This window comes from Gigantopelta aegis, chromosome 3, assembly GCF_016097555.1.
Source record: "Gigantopelta aegis isolate Gae_Host chromosome 3, Gae_host_genome, whole genome shotgun sequence".
NCBI lineage: Eukaryota > Metazoa > Mollusca > Gastropoda > Neomphalida > Peltospiridae > Gigantopelta > Gigantopelta aegis.
The window spans coordinates 18,007,585-18,025,482 of NC_054701.1; the positions used below are offsets into that span (position 1 = coordinate 18,007,585).

At 38.4% G+C, this 17,898-nt stretch overlaps 1 long non-coding RNA gene across 2 annotated transcripts; it reads left to right on the plus strand.

Annotated features, from left to right (window-relative positions):
• Window positions 1-11,453: 11,453 nt before the first annotated feature.
• Window positions 11,454-17,664, plus strand: LOC121367626. Of its 2 annotated transcripts, none has more exons than XR_005957399.1 (6): window positions 11,454-11,571; window positions 12,382-12,526; window positions 13,280-13,470; window positions 13,978-14,120; window positions 14,354-14,488; window positions 15,097-17,664. It is a non-coding gene; the product is annotated as an uncharacterized LOC121367626 (long non-coding RNA). The 2 variants fall into 2 exon arrangements; XR_005957398.1 differs by having other exon boundaries at window positions 11,491-11,571; window positions 12,448-12,526.
• Window positions 17,665-17,898: the final 234 nt, after the last annotated feature.

Here is a 17,898-nt window from a genome sequence, read left to right on the forward strand (position 1 = left end):
AACTACCAAACACTAATTATATCATAATTATTTATTTATGACACGTTTATGAAACAATATTACACACTCAAGTATAAGTTAATTATACTAGGTGATTTAAATTCACATCTATCTAATTTAAAAAAACCCATCCCTGGTGAGATCAGGCATTAACCAGGAAAGGGGGGGGGGGATATCTATCGGAAACTAGCGGGGTGATAAGGGTTTGACCGTACTTGTTTTATGTCTAATAGAGCAAAGACTTATCGAAACAAATGGGACATAAAATTCGACCCCTGGTCTGACTGAATTTCCTCTGGTAAAGCTGTCATAGTGAAATATTTTATCAGAGCTCTAGCAACCACACTAGCAATAACGTTACGTAACGGGATAGCCTCGGGAAATCGGGTATTAACACACATAATTGTCAGCAGGTACTGATTCCATTAACTGGTCTTTAGCAATGGTCCAACAATGTCGATTAAAAATTTGAGTGGGGCCAGCGGAATAATCTGAATGGGTTTCCCCACCACCCATAACACGATCTCACATACTCACCAGTATCACGAAACATACCAGACCAATAATAAACAGACGCGATACGTTCATACGTTTTTTGTACGACCCAAATGACCGGCAAACAAGCTCTCGTGCACTAAGCTTAATATTTCCTGCCGATATTGTCCAGGCACTACCGCCGACACGCACTCACATTCCTTATTCTCATCAAATACTACTTTCGACACCATTATGCTATCTGCTTTAGGGGTTCTATCATCTTTTAGGGTATATAATCATGCCATTTGTCTACTTCATCATTTGTTTACTACGTTTTAAAGAAATCCATCTGTGTTGTTGTCCATTAAAATATACACTCCTTTAACGGAAATAAGGCTGTTGATAGGGGGTTTGCATAAAACATTTTTAATAAGTTGGCTCAGAATGAAAGGTAGAGGTGGCATTATGCACTTAACGTGTACGTAGATTGGAAGAAGAAGAAGAAGGAAATGTTTTATTTAACGACGCACTCAACACATTTTAATTAAGGTTATATGGCGTCAGGCATATGGTTAAGGACCACATAGATATAGAGAGGAAACCCGCTGTCGCCACTTCATGGGCTACTCTTTTCGATTAGCAGCAAGGGATCTTTTATATGCACCATCCAACCGAAGGACAGTACATTCCACGGCCTTTGTTACACCAGTTGTGGAGCACTGAATGGAACGAGAAATAGCCCAATAGGGCCACCGACGGGGATCAATCCTAAAGCGACCGCGCATCAAGCGAGCGCTTTACCACTGGGCTACGTCCCGCCTCCATGTACATTGGAGGGACACATGTAGAGAGACATTTGTCATTAAGAAAAAAGGTGTTATTAGAGATGGTTCACAAATGATTGTCCCGTCCGAGGATGTCAAACCAAGAATTTATTGAAACTTTCTAATAATGTGTCGAAAGTGCACAATTTAGAACATAAAGTATCATGGTTGAAAAGTAACTTCTCTGAGGTTAAACTCATGCTACTCAAAAAGTGTTATTTCGTGTCCAGAAACAGAAGCAGTGGTGACCCTCGCGCCATTGGTGGGAAACACAGAGTCTGGCTCCATTTCAACCTTGTTCAAGTATGTTTGTGTCAATCAGTGTACAAACTTCTAAAGACCTTGAATGGCATGTATGTCAAAGATCATTCAAAGAAAATCATGTATTGTTATGGTGTGTACCAAGCATTTACGATGAGATGGAAAATACTGTACCTAATCTGATGTTTCATTAAGGGTTACCTACACAGGCGGAAATAGAAGAATTTGCTGATGGACAATATGGATTCATCATCTTCAATGATCTCATGCATCACAAAGACACAGAACTACTGTTTACTCAAGGGAGTCATCACAGAATATTGACCGTTGTATTCGTTACCCAAAATCAATATGGTCAATGAAAACCTCGCTCTCTTAGAAATGTTAGAGATACATCACAAATAATGACTATGTCGATGACAACTTGAGACTGATAACTCAGATATTCCCCAATGAAGACTCTGTCGTCTACATTCCGAGAGTATAAATAGCACCATATTTTCACATAAAATTCATAAAGTACAACCTGACGGTTTTTTGGTCAGTTCCTGTTGTATGGCAAATCGACGAAACAGACACATCTGCTTTTGAAACACATTACTATGGATCATCTGAAAACCTTTACATTCATCATTGCCAATATATTACACGTTGACGTCCCACACTCCAAACAAGCATTTATAAAGTTAAAGAAACACAAGAAAGTAATTGTGTGTTTTGGGTGAAAAGATCGTATTCATGCTACAGAGTAGCATATTTTTACAAACAGTATAAAGCAATACGTAGCAAACAAACATATTCTAGTACCTGAACAAAACAATATACGACTATTAAAAAGACAAAAATGTAATGATGGATGCCACACAGCCGAGCAAATTCAAGATGGTAAAGGACTAGAAAACACGTCTTCCATTGTATCTAACCCAGGGCTGTACCCTCACCTTTTTTTTCTTTTCTTTTTTTCATTCCAGAAAATAGCATACACATCTGAGGGTTTAATTTGTATAGAGTTTCATTTATTTATAAAAAGTAGTGCCCCCCCCCCCCCCCACACACACACACACACTCCCCCTGAATTTTTATCAGGGTACGGCCCTGTAACTCCGTGGCCGATGTGAAAATGAAAACATACCTACCCATACAAAGACTGAAGAGACCTCCAGGAATACCACAACGACCTACAAGAGTGATTACCTGACAAACATAAAACCCATATGCATGAGATCAAAACAGTTGTAGTATCTGGAGGATTTTAAAAAGTCACAGTATAGTGAATTCATCTAATCCAGAGACTGATACATCACTACTTGTTATGAGGAAGCAGACACACGATTAGTGCGTGCTGGGCCCCGTTCCACGAAGCGATCTTAGCTCTAAGCTTACCTTAAGCGCATAGCTACCCTATGCATTCAAGTTGATCTTAGGGCTAAGATCGCTTCGTGGAACAGGCCCCTGAACTGTATTCATACTAATGTCGACACAGTTACTCATCTTACTGCTTGCTCATCTTGGTAAAATGCACGGCACCAGACATTGGATTAAAGCAAGGGTCGGGATGTAGCCCAGTGGTAAAGTGCTCGCTTGATGCGCGGTCGGTTTGGGACCAGTCCCCGTCGGTGGGCCCATTGGTCTATTTCTCCTTCCAGCCGTATACCTCGACTGGTTACATCAAAGGTCATGGTATGTGCTATCCTGTCCGTGGGATGGTGCATATGAAAGATCCCTTGCTACTAATGGAAACATGTAGCGGGTTTCCTCTCTGAGACTATATGTCAGAATTACAAAATATTTGACATCCAATAGCCGATGATTAAGAAATCAATGTGCTCTAGTGGTGTCGTTAAACAAAGCAAACTTCTGTGGGATGGTGCATATAAAAGATCATAAACTACTAATGGAAAAATGTAGTAGGTTTCCTCTTTAAGACTATGTCAGAATTACCAAATGTTCGAGTCACAACCAATAGCTGATGATTAACAAAATAAATGTGTGCTCTAGTGGTGTCGTTAAACAAAACAAACTTTACTGTCATCAGCAACTACCATGAAAACATTACAATCATTCCATGTAACTATATAGGATATAACAGTGTACCACAACTTCTAGGCCATGGCAAGAAAACGGTATGGAAAGTATTTGGAGTTATCGTGTTGCACTTGGCCTTCCATATGTTTCGTGTCCACAAAGTACCTCTGGAAAATTCATGCATTTACTGACTCCACGTTTTCCTGTTACAGACGTTACATGTGACGGATGTTATAGTTTCCTTTCTTCTCTCGAATTCAAATCACATAATTTCAGGACTGACTGACATATTTATTATATTTACCTTGACTAGTGCTGAGAGAATTACAAAAGACATGATTATACACCTTCAGATTTTCTTCTCACATAAACAATTAAAATTTTTTTTATATTTTTTGTGGCAGACGTTACAATGACCGAACACATTGTTTTAAATCATTATTTTTGGCAACTATTTTCATAAAATATTTTAAATGCCTGTATTCCCATTCCTTCCCACTTACTTTGGATTTTGTCATGTCGGTGTTCTTAAGTTCTTCGTCCAGCCTAGCTCAATTTTTAAAAGGTTCACCACCATTTTCGGGGCACCAGGTTCTTATGTGGCGTTAGAGATCATGGTCGTTGTCAAGCAAAACACCACATTCGTCGCATGAAGGCATTTCTGGAGTATCAATGTATACAGTGTCACTAAAATCAAATTGGTCTCCACTTTCAGGAGTTGCTACCTTGTTGTCATAAGTGATGTTCACAGGTATAGTGATATTGTTTGACTGAGGTGATTCCTGAATTGATGGTTCTTTTATAGTTTGTGAAGAAACACTGTCAGTAGTAGTAAGAACATTGGGTTTAAGTCTCTCATTCTCGGACGTTGAAGGTCGTAAGTCAATAGTAAGATTCCCATAAGGTCTCTAAACAGCTGCCTCGTAGACTGACATAAAACGATCAGTATTGTTGGGATAAATTCTCCTCGCAGACAAGTTCGCCTGTTGTCTGTCCACGGGTGAATTGAACAAAGTCACGTATTGAGAGTTGGGAGCAATGTCACGTTACTCCTTACCTCTTGGAAACAAGTTGTGTAACAATAAAAAATAAGTTCTTGTGATGTGAGGTTCTTGTAAAAAGTTGAGAAATACGTTTATCGTCCTTGGCTTCGGTCATGTGATCATCCAGAATTAGAACATTGTTGTTGTTTGCATCAAAGAAGTAGTCATCCTGTATGTTGTAGGAGATACCTTTCACAAACTGGACATGCGGCATGGATTCACGAATAGTTTTGTAAAGGGGTTGCCACTCGTTGTAACACCATATGACATTGTTAGGTCTTTTGTTTGATTAATCCCCTCATAAGTATATTGTACATAAATACTGTTTTCCCACATCCACTTGGACCCACGAATAGAGCATTGGAAGGTATAGAACAGTAAAATGGTTCTTCGTGTGCTGAAGTGTTAAACTGTTGTCTGGATGGTATTTGTGGCAGGTAAGGATGCGGCGGCGGCGGCGGTGGTAGTGGCTGCGGCGGTGGTGGTGTTTCTGTGTAGGGAGATTGCTGAACAATGTGTATATTTTGTCTATGCCTCAGCATGACATCCTTCCTCGAAAATATTTTCTGACAATCTGGACACGATGTTGACCCCATGATACTCGAGTATAAACTAACTGCAATAGAATAACCCCTACTATTTATACTGGCTGGAGATCTGTTTCTGCAATCCAGCTGTTAAACTTCTTAGGATATCCCATCCTCTTGACAAACACTTCCTTCTGTCCTCTTCTGTTTCTTCTCTTATGCATCTTCTCCACTTTCTAAATGTTATCATCTGTTTTGAAGACTCGTTGTAACTCATTTTCGTAGAAGCTACCTTCAATGAGATCACCTGCATAATCTTTCAGTTAGTAGTATTTCCTCTTTATTATAAATATTTCTTCAGTCCATTTTTCTTGATAATCTCTTTGAAAAGTGTATCTCAAATGAGAAATTCTCACTTGATCACCAACCTTAATTTTAAATAGTTTCTTTCCAGGTTTTGACTTTGTGTTCAAAGGAACAATATATTGTTTTTTCCACACAATAGCTTCATTTTGCTCATATAATCCTGAAGACGACCGCTGATTTAACGACCTGTGTGGTCTATTATTGTAACCGTCCACTAGATCTTTCAGAATATCCATGTAATGATAAGTCTGTTTAAAAGTAAAATATCGGTACATAGCGACCTTTAGATTTCGTATGACTGTCTCGGCATATGAAGCTTTGGTCTCATTCTGAGTGACGTAGTATGTTATACCTTTGCCTTACAAATATGATTTTACTTTATTGCTATTGAATTCACGGCCCTTATCTGATCTTATGATTCCTTAATGAGGTGCAGTCATGAAAATCTTCTTCAGTGCCTTAATGACAGATTCTGGTGTTTTATTGTTCATGGGTTCGAACCATAGATATCGGGTAAATACATTGATAGCTATCCCATCGTGCATTCAGTCCACTGGCCACAAGCCTGTTCCTTTTGAACTTATAACGCAGTGCTCGCTGAAGTGAGTATGCGTCTTGTGAAGCAAGCCACTTCTTAAAATGCTGTAAGCTAATGCCAAATTTACCTTCCTTTTTCACAATATAATACAGTTTAATTACTCCCGAATAGGATGCTGGATGTTTTGGATTGAAATAAATGTCAGACAAATATTTTGTCCAAAGTGGGCATGGATTTAGATAAAATGAAGTAAAAACGAAATGTTGCTAATAGTTATATTGAATGTATTTGCTTATATTACAATGTTTGCTTTGACCACAAGACTTGGTGACCTTTCAAGCAGTTCATAATACGGAAATACTTCTCACAGGTGACCTTTGTATTTGTGACACGTTTAACGGGTGTACAGAGAAGCATGGTACAGCTCGTCTGGGTGTGACCTTATTATCTGCTAAAGCCCCAGTCCCACTGTGGCGATTTTTGGCTGCGAACTAATACGAATAATTCGTTGCGCATCGTGCATCATCGTAAAGGTTCGAATTACTTCTTATTAGTTCGCTGCCTCTTTCGTATTAGATCGGCCACAACCGCATGTTCAACACATTCGCAGGGGTCCTGCGAATTGAAGCCTATTCGTATTGCATCGTGTCAATTCATGTTAATTCTTGTTGGTTCGTATCTCATCGTTGTGCATTCCTGTCAGTTCGTTGCGGATTCGCACCGGTTCGTGTTGCTTTCCTGGTGCGATTCGATACGATGAAATAAGGTGTGCAACGATAACATATAAATCAATAAGAATTGACACGGTGTAGACACGATGTACAACGATGCAGTAGGAATGTGTGGACCGAACTAACACGAACCAGTGAGAATCGCAACGAATTGATAGGAATGCATGACGATAAGACACAAACCAATAAGAACGGACACGATGTACAGCGATGCAGTAAGGACTAGGTAGAATGCAGAACGATTTAGTACGATTCAGAACGATGTAGAACGATGCAATCAGAACTGGTACGAATTAGGGGACAATTGGTATATATTGAGGGTGAAATCCTGTTTCATTACCTGACAAAATTTTGAGCAGTGAACATCTGTACTCATGAGCAGCTATGGCGCTACTTACTCCTGTTCAGAGATTACACCTCATGAATGTTCTCTTGATGGTCCAACAACAGCATGCTGCTAACACCCTAAATGTGGTCCATTTGCTCCATGTGCGACATCGGGCATGCCGGCAACAACGGAGGAGATATTGGGTCCGAGAATGGCTTATCAGGAGACCACTGTATGGCATGTACGAGAAACTGATGGGGGAATTGGAGCACGAAGATGTGGCAGGGTTCCGGAACTGTATCCGGATGGAACCAGCCTAGTTCTATGAGCTGTTGCAGAGAATCGGTGATCGTATCACGAAGCAGAACACCTGGTTTAGGAAATCTCTGGAACCTGGTCTGAAGCTGTCCATCGCACTCCGCTACTATGCTGCAGGGGACAGCTACCACTCCCTCATGTACAGCTTCAGAGTGGCTCATAACACCATCTCGAAGATTGTGCTTGAGGTGAGCAGTGCCATTGTGGCAGAGTTAGCAGTGGAGGTCATCTCCTGCCCAACGACACCTCAGGAGTGGCAGGCGATTGCAGATTTGTTTGCAGCGAAATGGCAGTTTTTCCACGCCCTGGGCGCCCTTGATGGCAAACACGTGCACATCCGATGTCCGGCCAAGGGGGGATCATTGTATTACAATTACAAGGGCTTTCACTCTATCATTATGATGGCCCCTGTCGATGCGGAGTACAAGTTCATGTGGATCGACATCGGGACGGCCGGCTCCCACTCCGATGCTCAAGTCTTCAACCACAGTGAGCTGAAGGACGCCATCGATATAGATTGAGGGGCGGAGCCTTCTTGCGCTTGATGGGTGGCATATCATTGCCCGTCTGAGTCTCCTGCTGTGGGGATCTCTCCACCGGGTCAGTAGGCAGATCACCTTCTTCTTCGCTGGAGGTGACTTGTGGAGGTGGGCTAGCTTTCCGGGTGGGTGGGGCCTTGGCCTTGTCGCGCCCAGCAGGACCCCCGTGGCCCTTCCTAATTATGGAACCTCTTGGCATGATCTCTTCACTCTAGCAGAACTGCAGATGCACTGAGGATCGCTGTGAATGCTGGCGATATTTATACAATCGTGACCCACCGTACTAGTGCCTATTGGATCTCACTGTTTCGTATTGGTTCGTACTGGTTCCTACTAATTCTCATCGTGTTCGCATTGCATCTCATCGCATCGTACTGCGTTGTACTGCATCGTAATGCCATCGCATTGCATCCTACCAGTTCGTGTTCAGTTCTTATTGATTTGCACATATCATCGTACCGCATCATATTAATTCTGTCTTGAGGTAGAACCAATGCGGACACCGAATGTTTTAACAAAATATCGCCACCATTCGCAGGCGAATCCATTTTTCTTTATTCTTATTGATTCCCCAAACTATTCGCCACAGTGGGACTGGGGCTTAAGCTATTGTCAAGCTTAGTTAGGCAATCATGCAATACTTCAATTGGCCGGAAGCGTGTATTTACTTTAGAGTGACCTGACCAAGACAGTTGGGATGACGAGTAATGTATTTATAGAACAATATGATATCACACCACACAAGTATCGTACGATTACAGTGGTCCTGCGTATACATAAAAGCACCATTGCTCTTTGTCTAAATTTCAGTCATAAATATATCAAAGGGAATGTTGTTAAACCATTGTTCGTAAAACAGCGTTGTTTGGACTGATTTCCCGATTGTACAATCAGGCCCGTACGAAGTGGGGGGGGGGGGGGGGGGGGGTGCGAGGGTTACGTATAGTCTGCCGAGATCCGTCCGTGGATGTGTAAAAAAAAAAAAAAATAGTCCGACGATGTGACAAATTTACTTCCCAGAATGCAGGAAAATGCATCTCCTGCATTCTAGATTTTAAAAAAAATTCGGAGGGGGGGGGGGGGGGGGGACCCCTAGCAATTCCGGCCATTTAAACCATCGATTACGCCCCCCCCCCCCCCCCATATAAATGTCTGCGTACAGGCCTGTACAATGATTAAAACAGTAAAATTAAAACAGCATTTCCACAGATAGCGTTTGACCGTATTAGACCAAGCCAACTGGGGTGACGCGCGATCTATTTATAGCGCGATGGGAACTTCCAGTATTGCACCACACCCATGCAATATTCAGGCAAGAAGGACACGCGATGCAGTAAACAATAGGATCCCTCGATAACAATAAGATCTGGCTGGGGCAGAACTCTTAGTTCCTTTTCATCATCATCATTGGTGGATTATCAATAATTCATTGCTTGGTCAAAACATATCAATTGATAAAAGTAATTTTGTATCTACATAAATACATTTTAAATATTCGAACATGCTCCCCCGAACGTCCAGTTTCTCCGTTTCCGATTCTTGATGGTGAGAGCAAAAATACTGAAAATAAAGATAATTTCTTTTAGGTACACGTGCATTATCTAGTCAGTTTTGCTAATTTCTCTATATAGAAAGATTTAATACATTTTTAATCTTTACTCAATTTGGGGAGGCGGGACGTAGCCCAGTGGTAAAGCGTCCGCTTGATGCGCGGTCGGTCTGGGATCGATCCCCATCGGTGGACCCATTGGGCTATTTCTCGCTCCAGCCAGTGCACCACGACTTGTATATCAAAGGCCGTGGTATGTGCTATCCTGTCTGTGGGATGGTGCATATAAAATATCCCTTGCTGCTGCTAATCGAAAAAAGTAGCCCATGAAGTGGTGACAGCGGGTTTCCTCTCTCAATAACTGTGTGGTCCTTAACCGTATGTCTGACGCCATATAACCGTAAATAAAATGTGTTGAGTGCGTCATTAAATAAAACACTTCCTTTCCTTTACTCAATTTAACATGCCATCTTTAATGTCACGTCCTGGCTCAAAGTTTGATCGGATCCGAAAAACTTTTACATGCTCAAGTACCACGAACGTTTCGAGCATGTCCACCCGGGGTTCGGCCTCTGGAGGCCAGGGGCCCAATCCGGAGTAGAAATATTTGGGACAATTTTGACTTTATCCAAAATAGGGGGGGGGGCTTTATAATTTATTTGCGTCTTTGCCAAACTAAATAAGTTTATTTTTTTAATTTATTTTATGTAATTTTGGACGCATTTTAAGTTGGGCGGTTCTAAAAATAAAAAAAGTTAAACAGAGCTCTCTGGTATTTAGCCCTAGGAGTTGGCAAGGAGGTTCTCCACTAGGAGATTGGGGCACCCGCCACAGGATGTTTATTTAGTAGGTGGGGAAGAGATATATAAGGGGCATCCGTCATATTGGAAACTTCAGTGTGACCGAAGCATGGGGGGAGGGGGAGGGGGGCAGGCCCCCAGACAGACCTAACTACCCCTACGGCCGAAACCGCCTACGCCCTACGGCACCTATCCTACTTCCGGTGGAATACCCCCACCCACCCAAAGTACCCCCCCAAAGCCCCCCCCCCCCCCCAGTCAGTCCAACCGTCGTGCCTTCCAATCTCGATGCCACCCAGTGTTAATAGTCCAGTGGAGAGGTCACTAGGAGAGTGACCCAAAATCTAACTCATCCGCTGGTGTATTGAAGAGGAGGAGGAAAGGTTGAAAGTTTGCGTCTGGTGAATCTGGCAGAGCGAAACGTATTCTGACGATCCCGAAGTCCAGAGGCGCCTCTCTGTTAACCAAGAGAAACAGAACGTTATGCCATTCATCAGACGCTGGCACAACTTTAATTTAGAAGACTAAAGGATGTAAACGGGGTATAGTACCAGGTTCCACCAACTAGGATAGGAGCAGCGCACCGCCTTATTAAAGTTTGAGATGGTTATTTTAATCATTTAATACAACCAGTTATCATTATACCTTTTATTTATACTTGGAACATTAAAAAGAAGGAGAATTAAAAAGGATTTTTATTTCTGAAAAATAGTTTTAAAATAAAATTAACTTTTATATGTCAAATCAGCCAGGACGTGATATTATATATCTTGAAAAATAATTTAATATACTAATTATGATATGAAAGATGGGAAAGTAGTATTTTCATATGCAGTATAATATAGATATATGAATGATGTCTAATTTTAAATTTGACATAACAGTAATGAAATATTACCAAAAAACCAAATGTCACGTCCTGGCTTACAAAAATTATTTTTTCAAATAAAACTCATTAAACCCCATAAAACAAAAGTAAATTGGCAATAAAAGTATATTTCTATGTGCTGAAGGGTGTTAACTTTAAGCTATAATAAAAAATTTGTTTAAAAGATCATTTTGAAATTTCCACACCCATGTACCAAATACCATGGAATGGCCCTTTCCGTGACATACGGCGCGGTGAATACATTTGACCAATTAGAACTCAGCTAAGAAATTACGTCACAGGTTTTCCCAACCTGTCAATTTCGGCGTGACAAATGGCCCGGTCTTGCGGATTTGTTGTGATTTTATCGAAATTAGGTAACAAAGAAATCAAAGTTGTTATATTTCGTTATTACTTCATTATGCTCCATATATAAATATATCAGAGGAAAAGCAGCTCTATACAGTTTAGAGTTTATATATTGTTGAAATACTTTTTGAAGTGTTGTTTACATTACGTTTCTATTCACTTCAGGAAGTTACTGCTCGAAAGAAACTGTGACTGTGAGCTTTACTGATTGGCTTTGCAATGTTGTCTTAATTATATTTTTCTAAGTTGTTAAACAGCAAAATATTGTTGTTATAACATGAAGCTTAGCTACTCGGGCTCCAATCCAAGCCAAGATGATTTGAGAGGACAAATTCAGGGAGAAACTCAAACTGCTCGAAAGAAACTGAGCTTTATTGATTGGCTTTGCAGTATGGTCTTACTTATATTTCTATAAGTTGTTAATCCACAAAGTCTTGTTATTATAACACAAAGCTTAGCTACTCCATCTCCAATCTAAGATGGTTTCAGAGGACAAATTCAGGAAATAATCATTGTAAATCAAAGGAAATACTGTAGCGAGATATAAAGGGTGTAGTCTTTTTATCCTTTGTCATAAATATGTTTTTATTGGGTGAAGTTAAAAACGAAATTCAGTTAATTTTAGGCAAACTATAGTTAGAGATAATCCATTAATCTCCTAGTGATTTCACTGCAATTAATGACTTGGCCATCCAAATATTTTTTACCTTTATAAAAAGGCTCTCAACACATCCTGCCATACCCTCTATATATTTTTATGCAAGTATTCTGTCACACACGTGCTATATAAAAAAAAATTCTCAATTATGTCACTACAGGTAGAAACACCACCGCCACATTCCAATGCTGACAATCGGTCACTGTATATTTTTTATTACTTGAAGGAAGGAAAACATCACCCAGATGTAACTGTCGGTCACCAAAGTGGAATCAGAAAGGCCGTTAAAAAATATTCCATTAAAGGTATGTTTTTGATTATTCCTCAAATCATATTTATCTATCAGCTACAATTCCTAAATATAATTTGTTAGATCTGCTTGTAGGATATCAGTATCCTGTTATAATATTTTAAAAGCCTGATGATAATAAAATAACTTAAATTACTTGTACGTATATGCAGATCTATATTTCATCCATGCAGGCCATTTGTCATGGTGCTGTGCAGGACCATGACATATGGCCCTCTGCTTTATAATACTATATATCCATGTAATAAGTTTATAACATACTGTAGGTAGGCACAAACTTTTTATATTATTAATTATTTTTTTTAATCGAATCAAACTGGAAAAGTGTGATTGTTAAAGGTGTTTTTAAATTAATCATTTTTAATTGAATTAAAAAAAAAATATGGATGCAAGTATCAGTGACACTGAATACAAGAGACATTTAATTCTGTGGAATACTTGTTTACTAAATCTACTTGTACTTACATCTTAATGTAATATTTCCACCCCTGCAGGCCATGTATCGTGCTGTTAGTAGGACCATGATTTATACCCTGTTTTATAATACTAATTATGCATATAACATAGTGTTAATAGTAAAACGAAACAGCAAAATTTGACCTATGTGACATGACATAGCTCAGTATATAGTCTGATGTATTTAACCCATTCAAGGCCATTTATCATGGGGTGTTTTCAGAGCCATGATATAATGTCCCCATCTTTTAATAACATTAATTAAATTATAATTAACATTCTTTTTCTCCAGGTGACAATCTTTATTATGAAGCCAAGGGAAAACACCAGCTGGTATGCCATTCCAGAGAAGAGCGTGTGTCTGCCCTTAAGCACTGCCATGATGAACCAGGAACTGGTGGACATTGGGGCAGAAACAAAACGCTGGACAAGATACAGGAATCCTATTACTGGCTGGGGATGGCAAAGGATGTTGAGAAATGGGTAAGTTAACTTTTCCCATTCATACTATATTTTCTATGAACATTAATGTACAGAATCCATGGCTCGCCCCAGAATGAATTTTGAGATATGTGGGGTATTTCCTTGAAAATTATTAAACAGTGGCCAATTTAAAAATAAAATTATTATTTAACATCTAAATGTTGTAGCCACTTCATAATTGTTTTTAGCAATTGGCTAATTTGACTATGTTCCCTAAAAGTGTTATTAGAAAATCATAATGTTGCCAGATGATTGTATAGAAAATGAATTTTGGATCTTACATGTATTATGCACTAAAATCATTTGCTGAATTTAGAGTTGGAGATAATCTTAAGTTTTAATCCATGCACAAAATGTATAGTGTTGTGTTTTGAACCCAATATAATTGTTTGGTACTAATGCAAATGAATACATGCTGTTATCCAGATTCTCGCATTTTCATTAATAATAAATGGGAGCCTGTACATCTATGGTGATTAATCTGTTTCACAATGTTTAACCCTTCAGATCAACGAATGTGACCAGTGTCAGCGCCAGGAAAGGCTAAAGACAATAGCACCAATTCTGCATCCAATCGAGACCGATTCTCCTTGGGATTTAATAGGGATAGACCTGATCGGCCCCTTTCAGAAAACAGAAGGTGGTAACAAGTAGGTGTCTTAAATCATAATTGTTTTACTTTTTGTGATACCACTAACTCTAGTAGTCAAACAAAATAATAGTTGTGGTTCCAATTACCTAGCAGTCAGTAGAAAAATTGTGCAACCCTAACGTTTTTAAAGAAAATCACCCCAATGTATTATGCATGTCCTACAATTAAACTAATTCCCTGCCCTGTCAAAATTCTGGCTGAAACACTGACAAGTACCAACTTTGATTGCAGTGAATACATAGCAGAGCAGAGCGCGAGAAACATGTGCCTGAGGGTCTTGCTGAGGGTCTTGCTGAGTGGAAGAGTGTGCAATATCTCTGCAGCCAGCAGTTGGATGGGAACAGTTGCAGTATATTCACATGCATGGTCAGTTATTTCAACATCACCTGATTTTTTTCCCCCTAGGCAACAAAAATTAATGCATTATTGTTGTGTATTCATTCATATGTATAAGCAATAAGTAATGATAATTTGTAACACATTTTGTGATGTCACATTAATTGCATACATTATTGATGTCATTATAATTGTAACTTCTGAATATATGTTAACATTAAAAATTAAAAATAAACTTAAGAACTAATTGCTCCAACCCAACCATTCTTCAACTATCATAAAATTAAATTAAAATTATACTCCGATGTAAAAAAGTTTGCTTCTTGGTAATAATGTAGTCATTATTAATCATAAAAACCCCACAGCCACAATATGAAGCAAGCAATACATGTCCATTACTGGGCCCAAAACATTTTCTTATCTCCTAAGTTCAAGGGCCATAACTCTGTCAAATGGGAAAATCACCATGAAAGTCAAACTTGATATGTAACAGTACATGATAAAGCTATACACAAAATGCTTGAACCTTAATTGGATATAAGCACTAAATAAGCTGAAATGAAAATGAATGATTATAAAACTCCATCATATGTGGTTATGTGGAATAGAAAAAGTACATCTATCATTTTTATTGACAGAATGCTGAATGCCTTGTAAAAGATGTTTGCCCGACAGTCATGCGCCAGCACCACGTTCCATACTATCGGGAGTATGTGATGAAGACACTGCTAGCTGCCAGGAACACAGACAACTGCGACTCCAAACTGTGTTTGCGTCCACAACTAAAATGCTTGGAATGGAAGGGTTGTGATGGATGTTTGATGTGGGAGCATTCTGTTTGCACGATAATAACAGACAAGCACCCGTACTGTGGACTTTGTTTGCCATTGCACTACAAAAACTAAACATTCTCATTTCTTGAATTTGCACTTTGAATTCTTATTGCTATTTTCCTATAGTCATATTAAGTTTTAATTTGAATGCATACACAATTACTTGAAGATTTATGTAAGAAATGTACAAAATTATTTATTATATTCATATATTTATCATATAATAGCTAGCACATCTAGTGTAATCAAAGTATGTGATATTTTTCAAACTAGATTAATTGAGGTCATGGCAAATGTTCTACGGTGACACTGCATGCATAATTGTGACACTCCATAATTGATGTGTGCATTCAAATAAAAACATTTCAATAGCAATTTCACATTCAGCACTACTAGTGTAGGGACATCCAAAATGACGTCATTTGAATCAGAATCACATTCTTACATCATTTGAATATCTAGTAATGGCAGACTGGAATTAAAGTTGCGTATACAGTTTACAAAAATATGTTGCATTAAGCTTGAGATTATATGATAAAGAGATTATGACCCTCGTGTGTTTCAATATCTTCAGTATCATATATTAGGAATAAAAATATCATACTGTGAAATCTTTACTAGATTAATGGTTCTCACTTTATGTCCAAAATCTGGAATAAATATAATTCTCTGAGTACTGTGCATGATAAATAAAATGACTGCCTTAAGATATCGGCTTTATTATGCTCAGGTTGAATGGCAAATGCTGTTCTTTGCAGGATAAAGTCGATATCTTAAGACAGTAACCAGTTATTCTCCCTCCATCTAATGACCACCCTGGCCATCACACTGTAAAGACACTAAATAGATTGGAATAGTTCCTTATTATTTTTTAATAAAAATAGTCAGGTACTTAAGACCTCCACTATTGCAGATTATGACCAGAATAGTCGGACACAAATGGTTATTTTTAATACATTTTTTCTCCACCGATACAATTACAACATGACCTATTTTTATCCCGTCTCACATGTGATAACCCATAATGGTATGTCTCATAATAAAGGGTGACTATTGTTCACTGCAGAATTGTCAAGACATTCAGTCAGATATGGCAAATAAGCACAAATTTCCTTCATTTGTATCAGTGTTTGAAGTACAAGAATGATCATGAGTGGACAAATTGAATGGGACCCTGGGGGTTATACACAAGAAGATCCATAAACAGTTTAGTGTTGGTTGTACTATTGGTAGATGTAGTTTGTTAAAGTTAGTTTGTTTTTTATTTATTTAATTCAACCAAACTGGATGTCGTAATTGTGACATATAGTCTGAGACATCAGATTCAATAAAAACTACCAAGCCACTGTGCATACAGTTGCTACATCCATTCTTTTAATCAACATAATTATGACCACAGAAATTAATACATGTACACTCATATCTCACCAATGGCAGACAGCAGTATTCAGTGCTCAATTTATGGTTTTGGCACTTTAAATATTGACCTTGTGAAATGCTTTTGTATATACATGTAGTACTGTATATGTGTAAGATGCTTTTGTACTTGATATTGTTCACAGAGAACGTCTTTATTTATACCTGATGTTTTAGTATTTCTAGCATTATCCTGATTTCTGGAATGCCACTATGGTTTGCAATCAACCTATTGGTAGCTATTTTTAAAATTCCACTAAAAAACACAAAACATACTATTAGATTCAAACCACAATTCTTTTTACCTGTGTTTATTAAAATAACTAATAAGAGAAGTATGTTGCCATTAGTAAATATCATTTACAGTATAATTCAATGTTATTACACAATTATGTATTTTGTACTGTCCACTAAATTACGATGTTGTCCACCGTTACTAAATGTCCAAAATTTGCATTTATAGCCAATATTCCAGGACTATACTTTAAATAGATTACACCATTATGTGGTATACACAATAATGTAAGAGATATATCAATGCAGTGAAACCCCTCTAAACCAGACACCAATGGAAACAAGTAAAACGTAAGGTGTATCTAGTAAAGATGAGTTCTATTCTGTACTGATATCTAAAATGGTACCATGAAAAATTTCTGGTTTACAGAGGGGTCCAGTTTTGAGGGGTTTGACTGTAGTAACATGCTAGCATTAACCCCGACAAAATTACATTTCTACCTATTTGCTATAGTTGAAGGTAACTTAGCAGACAGTAGCATATAGTAAATATTTCCCATCATATGACCTTGTCATTCTGACCTACATGTATTATCATGCAGGCTTTTGTAGATTTTTGATATACTTGATCTACTTTGTGATAGAATGGTTAAACCCATTCAGTATATTGGTAGTTTATTGCATGGGTAACTTGGTGGACAGAATAAAGAATTAGAAAAAGTACAGTTAGAAACAGCTATTCGTTGTATATTGAAACAGGTTTGAAAGAAGAAAAACAAAAAGATTATGTACTATGTTTAAAATACCCTTAATTGCATCCAGACAAACATTTCTATCTAATAAAGTAATTTATTAGTAGGAAAGTATCTCAAAATTGTTCTGCAAAGTACTAGAATCTACGCTTTAAACCAGATCTATTCACCGTCCCAACTCCCCCACTCATGTTCACCCGTATTT